This window comes from Cherax quadricarinatus, chromosome 33 (genome assembly GCF_038502225.1).
Source record: "Cherax quadricarinatus isolate ZL_2023a chromosome 33, ASM3850222v1, whole genome shotgun sequence".
Taxonomy (NCBI): domain Eukaryota; kingdom Metazoa; phylum Arthropoda; class Malacostraca; order Decapoda; family Parastacidae; genus Cherax; species Cherax quadricarinatus.
In genome coordinates, this window is record NC_091324.1 from 27,034,007 (window position 1) to 27,043,033 (window position 9,027).

General features: G+C 43.7%; 1 protein-coding gene across 2 annotated transcripts in view; it reads right to left on the bottom strand.

The window, feature by feature from the left end:
• LOC138853557 (relaxin receptor 2-like) overlaps positions 1–3,733 on the bottom strand; it is a 260,550-nt gene extending 256,817 nt beyond the window's left edge. For both annotated transcript variants that reach the window (XM_070090958.1, XM_070090957.1), the window contains exon 1: positions 3,023–3,733. The gene's annotated coding sequence lies outside the window, so the exon portion shown is untranslated. The remainder of the gene's footprint in view (positions 1–3,022) is intronic.
• Positions 3,734–9,027: the final 5,294 nt, after the last annotated feature.

Here is a 9,027-nt window from a genome sequence, read left to right on the forward strand (position 1 = left end):
TTCACATATACCAAGAACAGCACAGGTCCTAGGACTGACCCCTGTGGAACCCCGCTTGTCACAAGCGCCCACTCTGACACCTCGTCACGTACCATGACTCGTTGTTGCCTCCCTGTCAGGTATTCTCTGATCCATTGCAGTGCCTTTCCTGTTATGTGTGCCTGATCTTCTAGCTTTTTCAGTAACCTCTTGTGAGGAACTGTGTCGAAGGCCTTTTTGCAGTCCAAAAAAATGCAGTCGATCCACCCCTCTCTCTCTTGTCTTACTTCTGTCACCTTGTCATAAAACTCTAGTAGGTTTGTGACACAGGATTTTCCTTCCCTGAAACCATGCTGGTTGTCAATTATACACTTGTTTCTTTCCAGGTGCTCCACCACTCTCCTCCTGATGATCTTCTCCATGACCTTGCATACTATACACGTTAGTGATACAGGTCTGTAGTTTAGTGCCTCATGTCTGTCTCCCTTTTTAAAAATTGGGACTACATTTGCCATCTTCCATACCTCAGGGAGTTGCCCAGTTTCAAATGATGTGTTGAAGATCTTTGTTAATGGCACACACAATATCTCTGCTCCCTCTTTAAGGACCCACGGAGAGATGTTGTCTGGTCACACCGCCTTTGAGGTGTCAAGTTCGCATAGCAGCTTCTTCACTTCCTCCTTGGTTATATGTACCTCATCCAGCACTTGCTGGTGTACCCCCCTGTTCTGATTTCCTGGAGTCCTACTGGTTTCCACTGTAAATACTTCTTTAAATCTCGTGTTGAGCTCCTGACATACCTCTCGGTCGTTGCTTGTGAATTCCCCATCACCCTTCCTCAGTCTGATTACCTGGTCCTTGACTGTTGTTTTCCTCCTGATGTGGCTGTACAACAGCTTCGGGTCAGTCTTGACTTTTGATGCTATGTCATTTTCATACTGTCGCTGAGCCTCCCTTCTTATCTGTGCATATTCATTTCTGGCTCTTCGGCTAATCTCTTTATTTTCCTGAGTTCTCTGTCTTCTGTACCTTTTCCATTCTCTAGTACACCTAGTTTTTGCCTCCCTACACCTTTGGGTGAACCAAGGACTCGCTCTGTTCTTCCCATTATATCTGTTTCCCTTGGGAACAAACCTCTCCTCTGCCTCCTTGCATTTTGTTGCCACATAGTCCATCATTTCTTGTACTGGTTTTCCTGTCAGTTCCCTCTCCCACTGAATGTTTTGAAGGAAGTTCCTCATGCCTGAGTAGTTCCCCCTTTTGTAGTTTGGTTTTTCCCATCCTATTCCTGCTACTCTCTCCACTTGGAGCTCAACTATGTAGTCAAAGCACAGAACCACATGATCACTAGCTCCCAGGGGCCTTTCATACAAGATATCCTCGATGTCTGAACTACTCAAGGTGAATACAAGGTCCAGTCTTGCTGGTTCATCTTCTCCTCTCTCTCTGGTAGTGTCTCTAACATGTTGATGCATGAGGTTTTCCAGTACTACATCCATCATCTTGGCTCTCCATGTTTCGGAACCCCCATGGGGCTCCAGGTTTTCCCAGTCAATCTCCTTGTGATTGAAATCACCCATAACTAGTAACTTTGCTCCCCCCACGTGTGCTCTCCTGGCCACCTCGGCTAGTGTGTCGACCATGGCTCTGTTGCTCTCATCGTATTCTTCTCTTGGTCTCCTGCAGTTCTGTGGTGGGTTGTACATTACTGCAATTATCACCTTATGTCCCTCAGACTGGATTGTTCCTACTAAGTAGTCCCTTTCACCCGTGCCATCCATTCCTTCCATTTTCTCAAAACCCCACTGGCTTTTAATGAGCAGTGCAACTCCTCCTCCCCCTCTCCTCCCTCTGTCTTTCCTGAAGATTTGATATCCGGGTGGAAAGATTGAATCTGTTATTATTCTGGTGAGTTTTGTTTCTGTGAGTGCTATTATGTCTGGGGATGTCTCCTTGATTCTTTCGTGCCACTCCTCATACTTATTTGTTATTCCATCTGCATTTGTATACCATACCTTCAACTTCTTTTCTAAGACTGTGGTCTGGGAGGTGTATTGGGGTTGGGGAAGTGGGAGACCTGATAAGGAACTATGGGTGGTTGCTGTGGGGGTGGAGTTTGTAATGTAGTGGGTGGGGGCATTGGATATGTGTGTGCGTGTGTGTGTGTGTGTGTGTGCGTGTGTGTGTGTGCGTGTGTGTGTGCGTGTGTGTGTGCGTGTGTGTGTGTGCGTGCGCTCGTATTGCCAACACTTTGAGATTAGTAGTGTGTAACACCTTCTACTGAATGAAACACAGGTGCAACACCTGGCTATTTTTGTTAATGAATAAGACAAGGTGCAACACCTGGTTATCTTTATTGATGAATAATACACGTGCAACACCTGGTCATCTTTAATGATGAATAACACACGTGCAACACCTGGTTATCTTTATTGATTAATAACACACACGTACAACACCTGGTTATCTTTATTGAGAGTTGCATCCGCCAGGGACTTTATTAATCTAGTACTGAGACATGAGATCCGAGCCTTTTATATGGAACCAGTGGACGACAACCATGATACACTGTGAACGACAACCACGACACATTGTGGACGACAACCACGACACACTGTGGACGACAACCACGACACACTGTGAATGACAACCACGACACACTGAATGACAACCACGACACACTGTGAATGACAACCACGACACACTGTGAATGACAACCACGACACACTGTGAATTTCAACCACGACACACTGTGGACGACAACCACGACACGCTGTGAACGACAACCACGACACACTGTGAATGACAACCACGACACACTGTGAACGACTACCACAAGCAAGTGCAAGTAGGGTCAGGTCAGGTTTAATCTGAGTTAAAATAAGGTTATCTGATGGTGGTGTCGTGATGTGTGTTTAACTCTCTGGGTGATGTTAAGTTATGTGATCTACTGTGGAGATGTAAGTGGCTGTTATGTACTCACTTGTACAACCCAGCCACCCTCGTCTCCTCCACCAGGCTTAATTACTATCAAGATACTTACTAAATAAGCGTTGTCAGGTGTGTGGAAGTGCCCAATCAACAGGTGTGCTGGTAGCACCTGTGTGTCTAGTCAGTAGGTGTGCTGTTGGCACTTGTGTGTCCAGTCAATAGGTGTGTTGGTGGACCTGTGTCCAATCAACGGGTGTGCTGGTGGCACCTGTGTGTCCAGTCAACAAGTATGCTGGTGGCACCTGTGACGAATCAACTGGTGTGTTGACAGCACTTTTGTCCAATCAACAGGTGTGTTGGTGCCTCCTAAGAGCACAAGTTTGCCCAATCAACAGGAGTGGTGGCAACTGTTTCTCCACTCAGCAGGAGGTGGCATCTGTTCCCCCACTCAACAGGTGTGTGGGTGGCACTTGTATGCACTCCACACCTGGGGTCGCCTGGTGAAACAAGAACTAGCAAGTGCCCAAACAAACGAGTCTTGGCATTCTGTAATCTCTTCACTTTACACCAGAGTGGTGGATGTCAGGATGTGGATGTGGGTGTTCCATGGCTGTGTTGGTGCTCTCATCTTAGCACCAACACTTACAATTCAATATAACGGCTGGAGTGGAGTGACACTAACGAGAGGTAAGAGGGGCAATGAGTGGGAAAGTGAGATCTGAGTATGAAAGTGAGTGGGGTGGTCACTAGGAGTGAGTGGGGCGGCGTGGCCAGGCTGGGCGGGGGAGCACGGGCGGCGTGTCACCAGGACGGGCGGCACCAGGGTACTGACGAGGGTGGCGGTGATCAGTGTCTGGTGTGCACACCCGCGCCGCCCACTCCGGCACCACCCCACTCATCGCATCTCCCACTCACCCAACCCCACTCGCCCCATCCAGTACTTCAATTAACCCTTAGTAGTTTACCATCAACAAACTCGTCATATACCAGGTATCCCCACAGGGATACCTGGTAAGGTACCTCTGAGAGGTATCTCCATATGATACCTTTTAGAAGTTGCCTGATTTGTTTTCTTCTTTTATCCTCATACTTTTCGATTTTCTCTTATAACTCCAGAACGCCTCATCCAGTCGGCTTCAAATTTTCAACACTAGTGTTCAGTAACGAGGACCAAATTCTAGGAATAATTGGCATGTTGAGGTGCCCTTTGACCGAACTGTTGAACCCATTCCCATCTTCCAGGAATGACTCAGCTTCCAAAATCCTTACTAACGGAGCTTCAGACTTTCAAAAACGATGCCAGAAAATGTAAACGTGTTTTCCTGGAGAGAGTTCCGGGGGTCAACGCCCCCGCGGCCCGGTCTGTGACCAGGTGTAGGTGTGGATTTGGCCATTTTATGTGTGAATTTTTTTCTCGTTAAATCAGGCTAGATAATTTTCATTTTGCCTTTGAATGGCTTCAGTATTTAATGGATGATGCGTCTTTAGGATCAAGATGAGTGAGGGAGAAGGATGGAGGGAGGTAAGGATAAGGCACAAAGAGCGAATTTTTTAGGGATCATTAACCAGGGTGGATTAATTATTAATCATCGATAACTCAAGAAAACCAAGAATGTGGCTTATTATATATTTGGAGGTTTGGGTCCTCCTGTGAACAGGGCAGCGACCCACAACAGTCAACAAACACTCAGGTACCTATTTCCTTCTAGATGAACAAGGCAGCACGTGTAAAGAGGCTAGTCAGTACGATTCTCTTCTCTTCGATTGTTAGCTTAATACTCTACTAGTGACTGTATTAAAAAAAAAATTAAGATAACAGAGGACTAAGAAGTGCACTCTGAGGCTTTCTGCCGAGCAGTATCTACTTCTGTCTGCTTTAAGGACTATCATACACAGTATTATCTACTGTAGGTTTATTTTTTAACAAAATCGGATACATCAGAAGTGTGCTCTTATACTATTCTATATTGTAGTCACATAGTGGTAACAAAAGCTAGCTATGTTTCACTGTCATATTCCGTCACGCAGGATAGTACTCAGACAAGGTGTTGAAATGTGTCAGCCTGAGCTGGGAGACTTCGGTAAGATAATGAAGATATCATTAAACATTCTAGGAAGGGTTCATCAGCTACGGCAGCTACAGAGGCTGCCTTCCACAGTAGCTGGAGTTACTATCACTTGGTAGTTGCCGTCTCTCAGGATAGCTTATCATATACACAGAACTGAAATTTTTATGAGGATAACTCCATCATCCTAGAGCTGGGCAAGATAAATTATAGATGAATGGTTCAGAGAACCAATGGTTCTCTGAACCATTCATCTACAAACCTGTCAGACACTGCAACTTCTTGGGATCTTAATACTTGGGAATTCTTCGCTTGCCTAATTCTTGGGCACGACCTACTTCCACATTGAACAAATGTGACACCGCCTATGACTGTTACACCTCTCCTACCAACGGTTTATAAGCTCCTTCTCCGCTCATATGCCGTATTCTATTCAAGATTGATGGACTGACCACATCGACTCAAGGTTGAGGGACTGATTACCTCATTCTCCTCCTGTTCTTCAAGATTCTCCTTTGTATGGACTGATGAAGCCACTGTGTGGCGAAACGTTTCCTCAATAAAGATTCCCAAGAGTTGCACATGTGTCTAATTTATCAAGATAAATTATACACAGAAGACAGAGAGGAAAGAAGAATTAGAGGAAAAAGATGATGGATGTTATAAAATATTCAGCCACTCATATATATACATACACACACACACACACACACACACACACACACACACACACACACACACACACACACACACACACACACACACACACACACACACACACACACACACACATTTTCTTGGACTGCAAGAAGGCGTTTGACACAGTTCCACACAAGAGATTGGTGCAAAAACTGGAGGACCAAGCAGGGATAACAGGGAAGGCACTACAATGGATCAGGGAATACTTGTCAGGTAGACAGCAGCGAGTCATGGTACGTGGCGAGGTGTCAGAGTGGGCACCTGTGACCAGCGAGGTCCCACAGGGGTCAGTCCTAGGACCAGTGCTGTTTCTGGTACTTGTGAACGACATGACGGAAGGAATAGACTCTGAGGTGTCCCTGTTTGCAGATGACGTGAAGTTGATGAGAAGAATTCATTCGATCGAAGACCAGGCAGAACTACAGAGGGATCTGGACAGGCTGCAGACCTGGTCCAGCAATTGGCTCCTGGAGTTCAACCCCACCAAGTGCAAAGTCATGAAGATTGGGGAAGGGCAAAGAAGACCGCAGACGGAGTACAGTCTAGGGGGTCAGAGACTACAAACCTCACTCAAGGAAAAAGATCTTGGAGTGAGTATAACACCAGGCACATCTCCTGAAGCGCACATCAACCAAATAACTGCTGCAGCATATGGGCGCCTAGCAAACCTCAGAACAGCATTCCGACATCTTAATAAGGAGTCGTTCAGGACCCTGTACACCGTGTACGTTAGGCCCATATTGGAGTATGCGGCACCAGTTTGGAACCCACACCTAGCCAAGCACGTAAAGAAACTAGAGAAAGTGCAAAGGTTTGCAACAAGACTAGTTCCAGAGTTAAGAGGTATGTCCTACGAGGAGAGGTTAAGGGAAATGAACTTGACGACACTGGAGGACAGGAGAGATATGGGGGACATGATAACGACGTACAAAATACTGAGAGAAATTGACATGGTGGACAAAGACAGGATGTTCCAAAGATGGGACACAGCAACAAGGGACACAGTTGGAAGCTGAAGACACAGATGAATCACAGGGATGTTAGAGAAAGTATTTCTTCAGCCACAGAGTAGTCATGAAGTGGAATAGTTTGGGAAGCGATGTAGTGGAGGCAGGATCCATACATAGCTTTAAGCAGAGGTATGATAAAGCTCACGGTTCAGGGAGAGTGACCTAGTAGCGACCAGTGAAGAGGCGGGACCAGGAGCTTGGACTCGACCCCTGCAACCTCAACTAGATGAGTACACACACACACACACACACACACACACACACACACACACACACACACACACACACACATACATATATATATATATATATATATATATATATATATATATATATATATATATATATATATATATATATTGTGTGTGTGTGTGTCTCGTGCCGAATAGGTAAAACTTGCGATTTTGGCCTAAATATCAACGCTCTTCTTGCAGAATAAGGCAAGCGAAAATTTGTGAATTGCAATAATTTCGCAAAAATCATTCTGAGCCTAACGAAAAAAAAATATTTCATTGTGTTTGCTTATTATTGCATATTGTAAACATATCTAAAATATATTTAGTTGGATTAGACTAAATTAAATTGAGCTTGTTATAATAAGGTTAGGTAAGTTTTCTAAGATTCTTTTGGTACAAAATTATTAATTTTTACATTAACATAACATTAAACATATTCGAGAAAATTTTAGAAAGGACTTAATTTTGGATGAGTTCTTGTTAATTGACCAGTTTTACCTATTCGGCACGACATATATATAGTGGCACTAACTTTTATTTTTTATACTTTTATATATGGTATATAAAAAATATACATGACATCAGCAGTGGTATGCTACTCTGTCCTATATGATAGTTACACATGTATGTAAATGAGTATTTCACTTGTATTACGCTTATCCACACACAGGAATATCTATACATATGCCCATGCACGCTTAGGCATATGTATAGACATAGATAAACGCATACAGCACAAACATATGTAATATGCAGACTTATATACACACATACAAATACATATATACTGTACATACATATACAGTATGCAGTTGTAGGTGTATGAGTCAAGGGTTTCTAGAAACAGAGGTTTTCTTCCTTTCTTCACTTCTCCGGCCATTGTTGTCATTAACATAGGAAAAATTTACCATACCATGAGGAGTAAGAGACATGTGCAACACCTGGCTATCTTTATTTGAAGACGTTTCGCTGACCAGTGGCTTTATCATGTCAATAAAGAGACGACATGAGGCGGAGCTCACCAGAAGACAGTTTAAGCGCCATCACGGCCTTTTAAAACCCAAGTTATTGAGCAAATTGGTTCCTTAATGTTTCTTCTGTGTGTGAGGGGTTGTAGATATTGTTTTATGCATACGTAAGTTAAGCTCGGAGCACTATAACAATTTTACCATGAACTTCATAGCTCTAATCTACCGCCACGCATGGGTTCTTTTTTCCATTAATGCTGCCATTTATTGTCTGCCGCGCGACGCCTCAGGTACGAAGTCAGTAGAAAATGAGGTTATTAGTTCCTCAGCGTTCCAGAACTATAGATAGAAGACGGTAGAAAATGAGGTAAGCAGTCCTCAGCCTAAAAGCCGGTGTTCAATATTGAACATCGGCTTCTAGGCTGAGGGACTGATTACCTCATGAACTGCCGTCGTATATATCATCTCTGTATTGAATTGATAAAGCCGCTGGCTGGCGAAATGTCTTCAACTAAAGATAGCAAGGTGCTGCACATGTGCTTAATTCACCTAAAGCCAATAATAACCCAACAAAAAGCCGCAGTAAGAATAATCACTAAATCCCATCCCTGGCAACACACCCCCCCACTCTTCATAGATCTAAACTTACTCCCTGTTCAGTACATCCACACTTACTACTGTGCAATCTATATCTACAAGACCTTAAATTCCAATATTAACCTTGACCTAAAACGTTTTCTTGATAGTTGTGACAGGATCCACAGGCATAACACCAGACACAAACATCTCTATGACATTCCCCGTGTTTGACTAAACCTTTACAAAAATTCAATGTACACATTTCAAAGGACCTAAAATCTGGAACACCCTACCTGAAAACTCTAGAACTGCAGACACATTCATCACTTTCAAAACTACAGTTAGAAAACATCTTATCTCCCTGATACACCCCGACAACTAACTACATGATAACCACCTGGTGGTTCACAATTACACTCACTCACCCACTGACTATAAACACAGAAATACTAATCTTAATCTTAAAATAATAAATCCTAACTAGTCATAAGCTTGCCTATGATACTCCAATATAGACACTTTGTATTGTGCCAAAACAAAAACATTCACATTGCTAAAC